Source organism: Zonotrichia albicollis, chromosome 33, assembly GCF_047830755.1.
Source record: "Zonotrichia albicollis isolate bZonAlb1 chromosome 33, bZonAlb1.hap1, whole genome shotgun sequence".
NCBI classification, from domain to species: domain Eukaryota; kingdom Metazoa; phylum Chordata; class Aves; order Passeriformes; family Passerellidae; genus Zonotrichia; species Zonotrichia albicollis.
Genome location: NC_133851.1, coordinates 2719957 through 2728465, shown reverse-complemented (window position 1 = coordinate 2728465; position 8509 = coordinate 2719957). Strand labels below are relative to the sequence as shown.

At 56.3% G+C, this 8509-nt stretch overlaps 1 protein-coding gene across 2 annotated transcripts in view; it reads left to right on the top strand.

Moving 5' to 3' along the window:
• Window positions 1-333: 333 nt before the first annotated feature.
• Window positions 334-8509, top strand: part of GLI1 (GLI family zinc finger 1) — a 38689-nt gene continuing 30513 nt past the window's right edge. Inside the window, exon 1 of one of the 2 annotated variants that reach the window (XM_074530718.1) lies at window positions 334-635. The gene's annotated coding sequence lies outside the window, so the exon portion shown is untranslated. The remainder of the gene's footprint in view (window positions 636-8509) is intronic. The other variant, XM_074530717.1, reaches the window with a different exon arrangement.

Sequence of the window (8509 nt, the reverse complement as noted above, 5' to 3'; positions counted from 1 at the left end):
GATCGCCCCACGGACACGCGTGGGGTTCTGCCGGCCGGGAGCGTGCGGGACCCGCTGGTCTCCCCACGGACACGTTATGGGTGAGAACGTGCGGGACCCACGGCTCGCCCCACGGACACGCGTGGGGGAGAACCTGCGGGTCCCTTCGCTCGCCCCGCGGACACGCGTGGGGTTCTGCCAGCCGTGGCCGTGCAGGACCCGCTGCTCTCCCTACGGACACGCGCGGGTGAGAACGTGCAGGACACGCTGATCGCCCCACGGACACGCGTGGGGTTCCGGCGGCCGGCAGCGAGCGCGGGCCGGGCCCGTGCGTGTCCCGGATCCATCCCGGGTTTTCGGCGCCGCCGCTCCCGGCCGGGGTCTCCGTCCCGAGCGCGATCGGCGCCGCCGCCGCCGCCGGGATCCGCCGCACTTGGCGGAGCGGGACCCGCCGGGATCCGCCGCCCCCGCGGCGCTCCGGGACCTCACTGCGGGCGGGCGGGCCGGGGGAGCGCGGGGGGCGCCGTCCCGACCCGTCCCGTCCCGTCCCGTCCCGCCCCATCCCGGCCGCCGCCGTTCCCCCCTGGATGCGCCGCTTCTCTCCCGGAGCGAACCGGGACAACGGAGGACGCGGAGCCCACGGAGCCTCCCCGGAGGTGAGAACCGTCGGGCGGCTCCGGGCCGCGGGATTCTCCCTGGATCCCTTTTCGGGCCGTCCCGTGGGTTCCGCATGGGGGAACCGGGAACTTTCAGCGGCGTGGGGGGCCCGGCCACGCGGGGCGGGCGGAGGGGATCGGCCCCACGCGTGCCCCGTCACGTCCCCGCGTGCTCCCGCCCACGTCCGCACGCTCCCGCCGCGCTGGGAGCGCTCCCGGTGGGTGGGAGAGATGGGCTCGGAGTGTGTGGGTGGGCTGGGAGCGGGGCAGCCGCGGAAAGCGAGAGGAACTGGGTCCTACTGGGTGTTACTGGGTCTTACTGGGAGTTACTGGTGTTACTGGGTGTTACTGGATCCTACTGGGTGTTACTGGGTGTTACTGGGAGCTACTGGGTCCTACTGGATCTTCCTGAGGGCTACTGGGTCCTACTGGTTGTTACTGGGTGTTACTAGATCTTACTGGGGGCTACTGGGTGTTACTGGGTCCTACTGGATCTTACTGGGGGTTACTGGTTGTTACTGGTGTTACTGGGGGCTACTGGGTCTTTACGAGGTCCTACTGGTTGTTACTGTGTCCTACTGGGTCTTATTGGGTCTTACTGGGGGCCACTGAGTCCTATTGGGTGTTACCGGGTCTTACTGGGGGCAGCTGGTTGTTACTGGGTGTTAACTGGTGTTACTGGGTCCTACTGGATCTTACTGGGTCTTACTGGGGGCTACTGGATGTTACTGGGGGCTACTGGTCCTACTGGTTGTTATTGGGTCTTACTGGGTGTTACTGGTTATCACTGGTTGTTACTGGGTGTTACTGGTTGTTACTGGTTGTTACTGGTGTTACTGGTGTCAGTGGTTGTTACTGGTCGTTACTGGTTGTTACTGGTTGTTACTGGGTGTCAGTGGTTGTTACTGGTTGTTACTGGTCGTTACTGGTGTCAGTGGTTGTTACTGGTTGTTACTGGTTGTTACTGGTCGTTACTGGTCGTTACTGGGTGTCAGTGGTTGTTACTGGTTGTTACTGGTTGTTACTGGTTGTTACTGGTTGTTGCTGGTGTTACTGGGTGTCAGTGGTTGTTACTGGTTGTTACTGGTTGTTACTGGTTGTTACTGGTTGTTACTGGGTGTCAGTGGTTGTTACTGGTTGTTACTGGTCGTTACTGGTGTCAGTGGTTGTTACTGGTTGTTACTGGTTGTTACTGGTCGTTACTGGTCGTTACTGGGTGTCAGTGGTTGTTACTGGTCGTTACTGGTTGTTACTGGTTGTTACTGGTTGTTACTGGGCTCTGCCCGGATTGGGGATGTTGAACTGCGAGCAGCGACCAAGTGAAAGTTTCTGTCCCGGCCGCGGTGACGCAGCAGCCTCAGGAGTGGCCTGAGGGGGCTGTGCCAGCTGTGCCAGCTGTGCCACCCACCCTGGCAGCCCCCGGGCACCCTGAGCCTCACCTGGCATCGCCCGCGGTGCCCGCGGTGCCCCCGCAGCCGCCTCCTCGCGGGCCTGGAACTGTGGCAGGGCCAGAGCGGTCCCGGTGGCCCTGGCACGGCTCCGGGGGGTTGGCACAGCCACAGTGGGTGCTGCCAGGCCCCCTGGTGTCCTGCCAGGCCATACGGTGGCACTGGGCACTCCTGCCAGCCCCCCTGGTGTCCTGCCAGGCCGTGTGGTGGCATCCGGCGCTGCGGGGCCGTGCCTGTCCCCGGAGGATGGCGATGGAGAGGATGGGGAGGAAGGAGCTGAGCGATGGAATTTGGGGACACCCAGCGCGGTGCTGGCAGTCCCTGGGAGGATGAGGAGGATGGAGCCGAGCGATTCTTGTAGAATTTGGGGGACACCCAGCACAGCTCTGGGTGCAGCCTCTCCCGGGAGGATGAGGAGGATGGAGCCGAGCGATTCCTGTGGAATTTTGGGGACACTCAGCGTGGCTTTGGCAGCCAGAGTGCTGCAGCCTGTCCTGGGAGGATGAGGAGGATGGAGCCGAGCGATTCTTGTAGAATTTTGGGGACACCCAGCACAGCTCTGGGTGCAGCCTCTCCCGGGAGGATGAGGAGGAAGGAGCCGAGCGATTCCTGTGGAATTTGGGGGACACCCAGCGCGGTGCTGGCAGTCCCTGGGAGGATGGGGAGGAAGGAGCTGAGCGATTCCTGTGGAATTTGGGGACACCCAGCGCGGTGCTGGCAGTCCCCGGGAGGGTGAGGAGGATGGATCTGAGCGATTCCTGTGGAATTTGGGGACACCCAGAGCGGCTCTGGCAGTTCCAAGCGCTGCAGCCTCTCCCGGGAGGATGGTGAGGACAGAGAGAAGGCGGCTGAGGAATGGCTGTGACATTCCAGCGCTGACTTTGGGGACCGGGAAACTCCTGGACACTCCAGCCACATCTGCGGTCCTGCTCCCAGTCCTGGGAGCGATTTGGGGAGCTGGATTTTTGGATTTTGTGGGATCCCAAGCGATTGCAGCAGTTTCCTGCTGCTCTCCTGCCTGTGCCAAACCTGAGCCGATGGATGCGGGTGGGCACTGGGGTTTGGGGGAAGGGAGGAGGAAGCAGCTGGATGAAGTTTCTTCTGAAATTCAGACCTAGCAAAGCTTTCCAGTTTTCCTGCTGCGTCCAGCTGAGGCAGAGGCTGCCTCTGTGCAGCACACGGGGGGGAATCCTCATCTCCCCCATTCTCCAGAGTTTTTCCCATCACAAAACCAAGGGGTTTGGGGAGCCGGGCCCTCAGGGCTGGTGTGGTGGGAGGCGGTGGAATAAACTCCGTGCTGGAGCTGGCTGAGGCTGCGAGGATCTCCCTGGAGTTGGAGGAGAAGTTTCCATCCCGGAGTGAGTCAGCACGGACACCTTGTGACGCTCCAGCCGGGCGGGACAGGCTCGGCAGAGGCGGGCGGGGAGCTCCGGGTGGGACCCGCGCCTCGCTCTGCACAACCTGCAGCGCTTTTAGGCAGGTTTAGATCGGATTTTAGGGGAAATTCCTTCGCTGGGAGGGTGATCGGGCACTGGCAGTGGTGGGTTGGCCATCCCTGGAATGGTTCAAAGCTCGCGTGGATGTGGCACTTGGGGACACGGGTTGGTGGTTGCTGTGTCAGCGCTGGCTTTGGGTTGGGTTTGACAATCTGGGGGGGCTTTTCCAACCTTAATGACCCCGTGGTTCCAAGGGCAAGGGGGTGGAAGAGATGAGGGCTCTTCATCCAGCGCACCTGAGATAGTGTTGGGAACATCTTGTGCACCTGGGACACTGCTGGGGACACCTGGGACAATGTTGGGGACACCCTGTCCTTCACCCAGTGCTCCTAGGACAATGTTGGGAACATCCTGTGCACCTGGGATAATGTTGGGGACACCTGGGATAATGTTGGGAACATCCTGTCCTTCACCCAGTGCTCATGGGACACTGTTGGGGACCTGGGATAACGTTGGGGACATGCTGGGGACATCCTGTCCTTCACCCAGGGCACCTGGGACACTCTTGGGACACCCAGCCCTTCACCCAGTGCTCTTGAGACAATGTTGGGGACATCCTGTGCACCTGGGACACTGCTGAGGACACCTGGGACAATGTTGGGGACACCTGGGACACTGCTGGGGACATCCTGCCCTTCACCCAGGGCACCTGGAATAATGTTGGGGGCCTGGGATAATGTTGGGGACACCCTGCCCTTCACCCAGTGCTCCTGGACACTGTTGGGAACATCCTGTGCACCTGGGATAAGGTTGGGGAGACCCTGCCCTTCACCTGGAATAATGTTGGGGACCCCTGGGATAATATTGGGGACATCCTGCCCTTTACTCAGTGCACCTGGGATAATGTTTGGGACATTGGAATAATGTTGGGGACATCTGGGATAACGTTGGGGACATGTTGGGGACATTCTGTCCTTCACCCAGTGCACCTGGGATAAGGCTGGGGACATCCTGTGCACCTGGGACACTGCTGAGGACACCTGGGATAATGTTGGGGACACCTGGGATAATGTTGGAGACATCCTACCCTTCACCCAGTGCACCTGGGACACTGCTGGGGACATCCTGTCCTTCACCCAGTGATCCTGGGACACTGTTGGGGACCTGGGATAATGTTTGGGACATTGGAATAATGTTGGGGACCTGGGATAACGTTGGGGACATGTTGGGGACACCCTGCCCTTCACCCAGTGCACCTGGGACAATGTTGGGAACATCCTGTGCACCTGGGACATTGCTGATGACACCTGGGATAATATTGGGGACACCTGGGATAATGTTGGGGACATCCTGCCCTTCACCCAGTGCTCATGGGATACTGGTGGGGACATCCTGTGCACCTGGGATAAGGTTGGGGACATCCTGTCCTTCACCCAGGGCACCTGGGACACTCTTGGGACACCCAGTCCTTCACCCAGTGCTCTTGAGACAATGTTGGGGACATCCTGTGCACCTGGGACACTGCTGAGGACACCTGGGACAATGTTGGTGACACCTGGGACACTGCTGGGGACATCCTGCCCTTCACCCAGTGCACCTGTGCACACTTCAGGAAGTGTTTGATGCCACTCCCAGGCAGATTTTTGGATTTTCTGGGATCCCCACCAAAATCCAGGTGGGATTTTTGTTGTCCCCTGTTCTGGGCCTGGGGTTGGGACATCCTGGCCCATCATGAGACCGAGGGTTCCCACAGGAACATCCCAATCCTTATGGTGCATCCAAACCCTTGGGAAGCTGCAGGACAAGGCAAGGTGAACAGCTGATTAAAATAAAATAAAATAAAATAAAATAAAATAAAATAAAATAAAAACCAAAATTAAATTAAATTAAAATAACAAAATAAAAAAAACTAAATTAAATTAAATTTTAAAAATTAAAAATAGCATAACATCATGTAACATAAATTAAATTAAATTAAAATAACAAAATAAAAATAATAATAAAAATAAAATAAAATAAAACAAAATAAAATAAAATAAAATAAAATATAACACAAAATTAAATTAAATTAAAATAACAAAATAAAAAATAAAAAATTAAATTAAATTTTAAAAATTAAAAATAGCATAACATCATGTAACATAAATTAAATTAAATTAAAATAACAAAATAAAAATAATAATAAAAATAAAATAAAACAAAATAAAACAAAACAAAATAAAATAAAATAAAATAAAATAAAATAAAATAAAATAAAATAAAATAAAATAACGGCCTCAGAGTGGGAACAGGTCACAAAATAGAGTCAGGTTTCAGCTCTGTTCCATCCAGGATGAACTTTGGGAGATGTTTCCAGGTGTTAGAACCCCGCTGTCCAACTCCTGGCCAGGATTTATGGAAGCAGAGCTCTGGCTGGTGGCCCTGGGGTGGCACAGGACATCCTGGAGGGGATGGAGTTGATGTGTGAGGACAGAGCAAATGTCCAGCCAAGGAACCAGAGACACAAATGGATTCCAGCAGGCAAATCGTGGCTGGGAATTTCGGGAACAGCCTGAGGACCCTCCCAGCAGGCAGAGGGGTCTCCTGCCCCAATAAAGTCCCCAAATCCCCCAGGGGTGCTCCGTGCCAAAGGTAATCCCACAGAATAACGGGATTCCTGTTGTGTATCCCATCCTTTGGCTGGTGCCAGAGCCCTTCTGGGGCCTGAGGATCCCCCTGATCCATCCTTGAGGGAATCCTGCAGGATGGGGTTGTGGGATAGGAACAGGCTCAGTGTCCTGCACATCCCCCTGATCCATCCTGGGGGGAATCCTGCAGGATGAGGTTGTGGTGTAGGAACAGGCTCTGCATCCTGCACATCCCTCTGCTCTTGCAGGATGGGATTTTATTTTTGGGGTAGGAACAGACTCAGTGTTAGGTTCATCCTCCTGATCCCATCCTTGGGGAATCCTGCAGGATGGGGTTGTGGGGTTGTGGGGTAGGAACAGGCTCAGGGTCCTGCACATCCCCCTGATCCATCCTGGGGGGAATCCTGCAGGATGGGGAAGGAACAGGCTCAATGTCCTGCAAATCCTCCTGCTCCCATCCTTAGAGAAATCCTGCAGGATGAGGTTCTCAGGTAGGAACAGACTCAGTGTCAGGCCCCTGCCTGCAGTGAGAGGATGGATTTTGCTGCTTGTCACATCTGACCTTGCACCCCTCAGGATGTCCAGGATGTCCCCAACCTGCCCAGCTGGGATGGGGACAGTTCTTGATGCCACAGGAGGGGCTGTGGGGTAGGAACAGGCTCAGTGTCAGGCTCATTCCCTGCTCTCATCCTCAGGGGAATCCTGCAGGATGGGGTTGTGGGGTAGGAACAGGCTCTGGGTCCCGCACATCCTCCTGCTCCTGCAGGATGGGATTTTATTTTTGGGGTAGGAACAGACTCAGTGTTAGGTTCATCCTCCTGATCCCATCCTTGGGGAATCCTGCAGGATGGGGTTGTGGGGTTGTGGGGTAGGAACAGGCTCAGTGTCCTGCAAATCCTCCTGCTCCATCCTTGGGGGAATCCTGCAGGATGAGGTTTTGGTGTAGGAACAGGCTCTGGATCCTCCTGCTCCTGCAGGATGGGATTTTTGGAGTAGGTACAGGCTCAGGGTCAGGCCCCTGCCTGCAGTGAGAGGATGGATTTTGCTCTTTGTCACCTCCGACCTTCCACCCCTCAGGATGTCCCCAACCTGCCTGGGATGGGGACAATTCTTGATGCCACAGGATGGGATTTTTGGGGCAGGAACAGGCTCAGTGTCCTGCAAATCCTCCTGCTCCCATCCTCGAGGGAATTCTGAACAATGGGGTAGGAACAGGCTCAGTGTCAGGCTCATTCCTTGCTCCCATCCCTGAAGGAATCCTGCAGGATGGAATTTTTGGGGAAGGAACAGGCTCAGTGTCCTGCACATCCCCCTGATCCCATCCTTGGGGAATCCTGCAGGATGGAGTTGTGGGGTTATGGGGTTGTGGGACAGGAACAGGCTCGGTGTCAGGCTCATCCCTGCCTGCAGTGACAGGATGGATTTTGCTGTTTGTCACCTCTGACCTTCCACCCCTCAGGATGTCCAGGATGTCCCCAGCTGGGATGGGGACAATTCTTGCTGCCACAGGAGGGGCTGTGGGGTAGGAACAGGCTCAGTGTCAGACTCATTCCCTGCTCTCATCCTCAGGGGAATCCTGCAGGATGGGGTTGTGGGGTAGGAACAGGCTCTGGGTCCTGCACATCCCTCTGCTCTTGCAGGATGGGATTTTATTTTTGGGGTAGGAACAGACTCAGTGTTAGGTTCATCCTCCTGATCCCATCCATGGGGAATCCTGCAGGATGGGGTTGTGGGGTTGTGGGGTAGGAACAGGCTCAGGGTCCTGCACATCCCCCTGATCCATCCTGGGGGGAATCCTGCAGGATGGGGCAGGAACAGGTTCAGTGTCCTGCAAATCCTCCTGCTCCCATCCTTAGAGGAATCCTGCAGGATGAGGTTCTCAGGTAGGAACAGGTTCAGTGTCAGGCCCCTGCCTGCAGTGAGAGGATGGATTTTGCTGCTTGTCACCTCTGACCTTCCACCCCTCAGGATGTCCAGGATGTCCCCAGCCTGCCCAGCTGGGATGGGGACAATTCTTGATGCCACAGGATGGGATTTTTGGGGCAGGAACAGGCTCAGTGTCCTGCAAATCCTCCTGCTCCCATCCTTGAGGGAATTCTGAACAATGGGGTAGGAACAGGCTCAGTGTCAGGCTCATTCCCTGCTCCCATCCCTGAAGGAATCCTGCAGGATGGAATTTTTGGGGAAGGAACAGGCTCAGTGTCCTGCACATCCCCCTGATCCCATCCTTGAGGGAATCCTGCAGGATGGGGTTGTGGAGTTGTGGGGTAGGAACAAGCTCGGTGTCAGGCTCATCCCTGCCTGCAGTGAGAGGATGGATTTTGCTGTTTGTCACCTCCGACCTTCCACCCCTCAGGATGTCC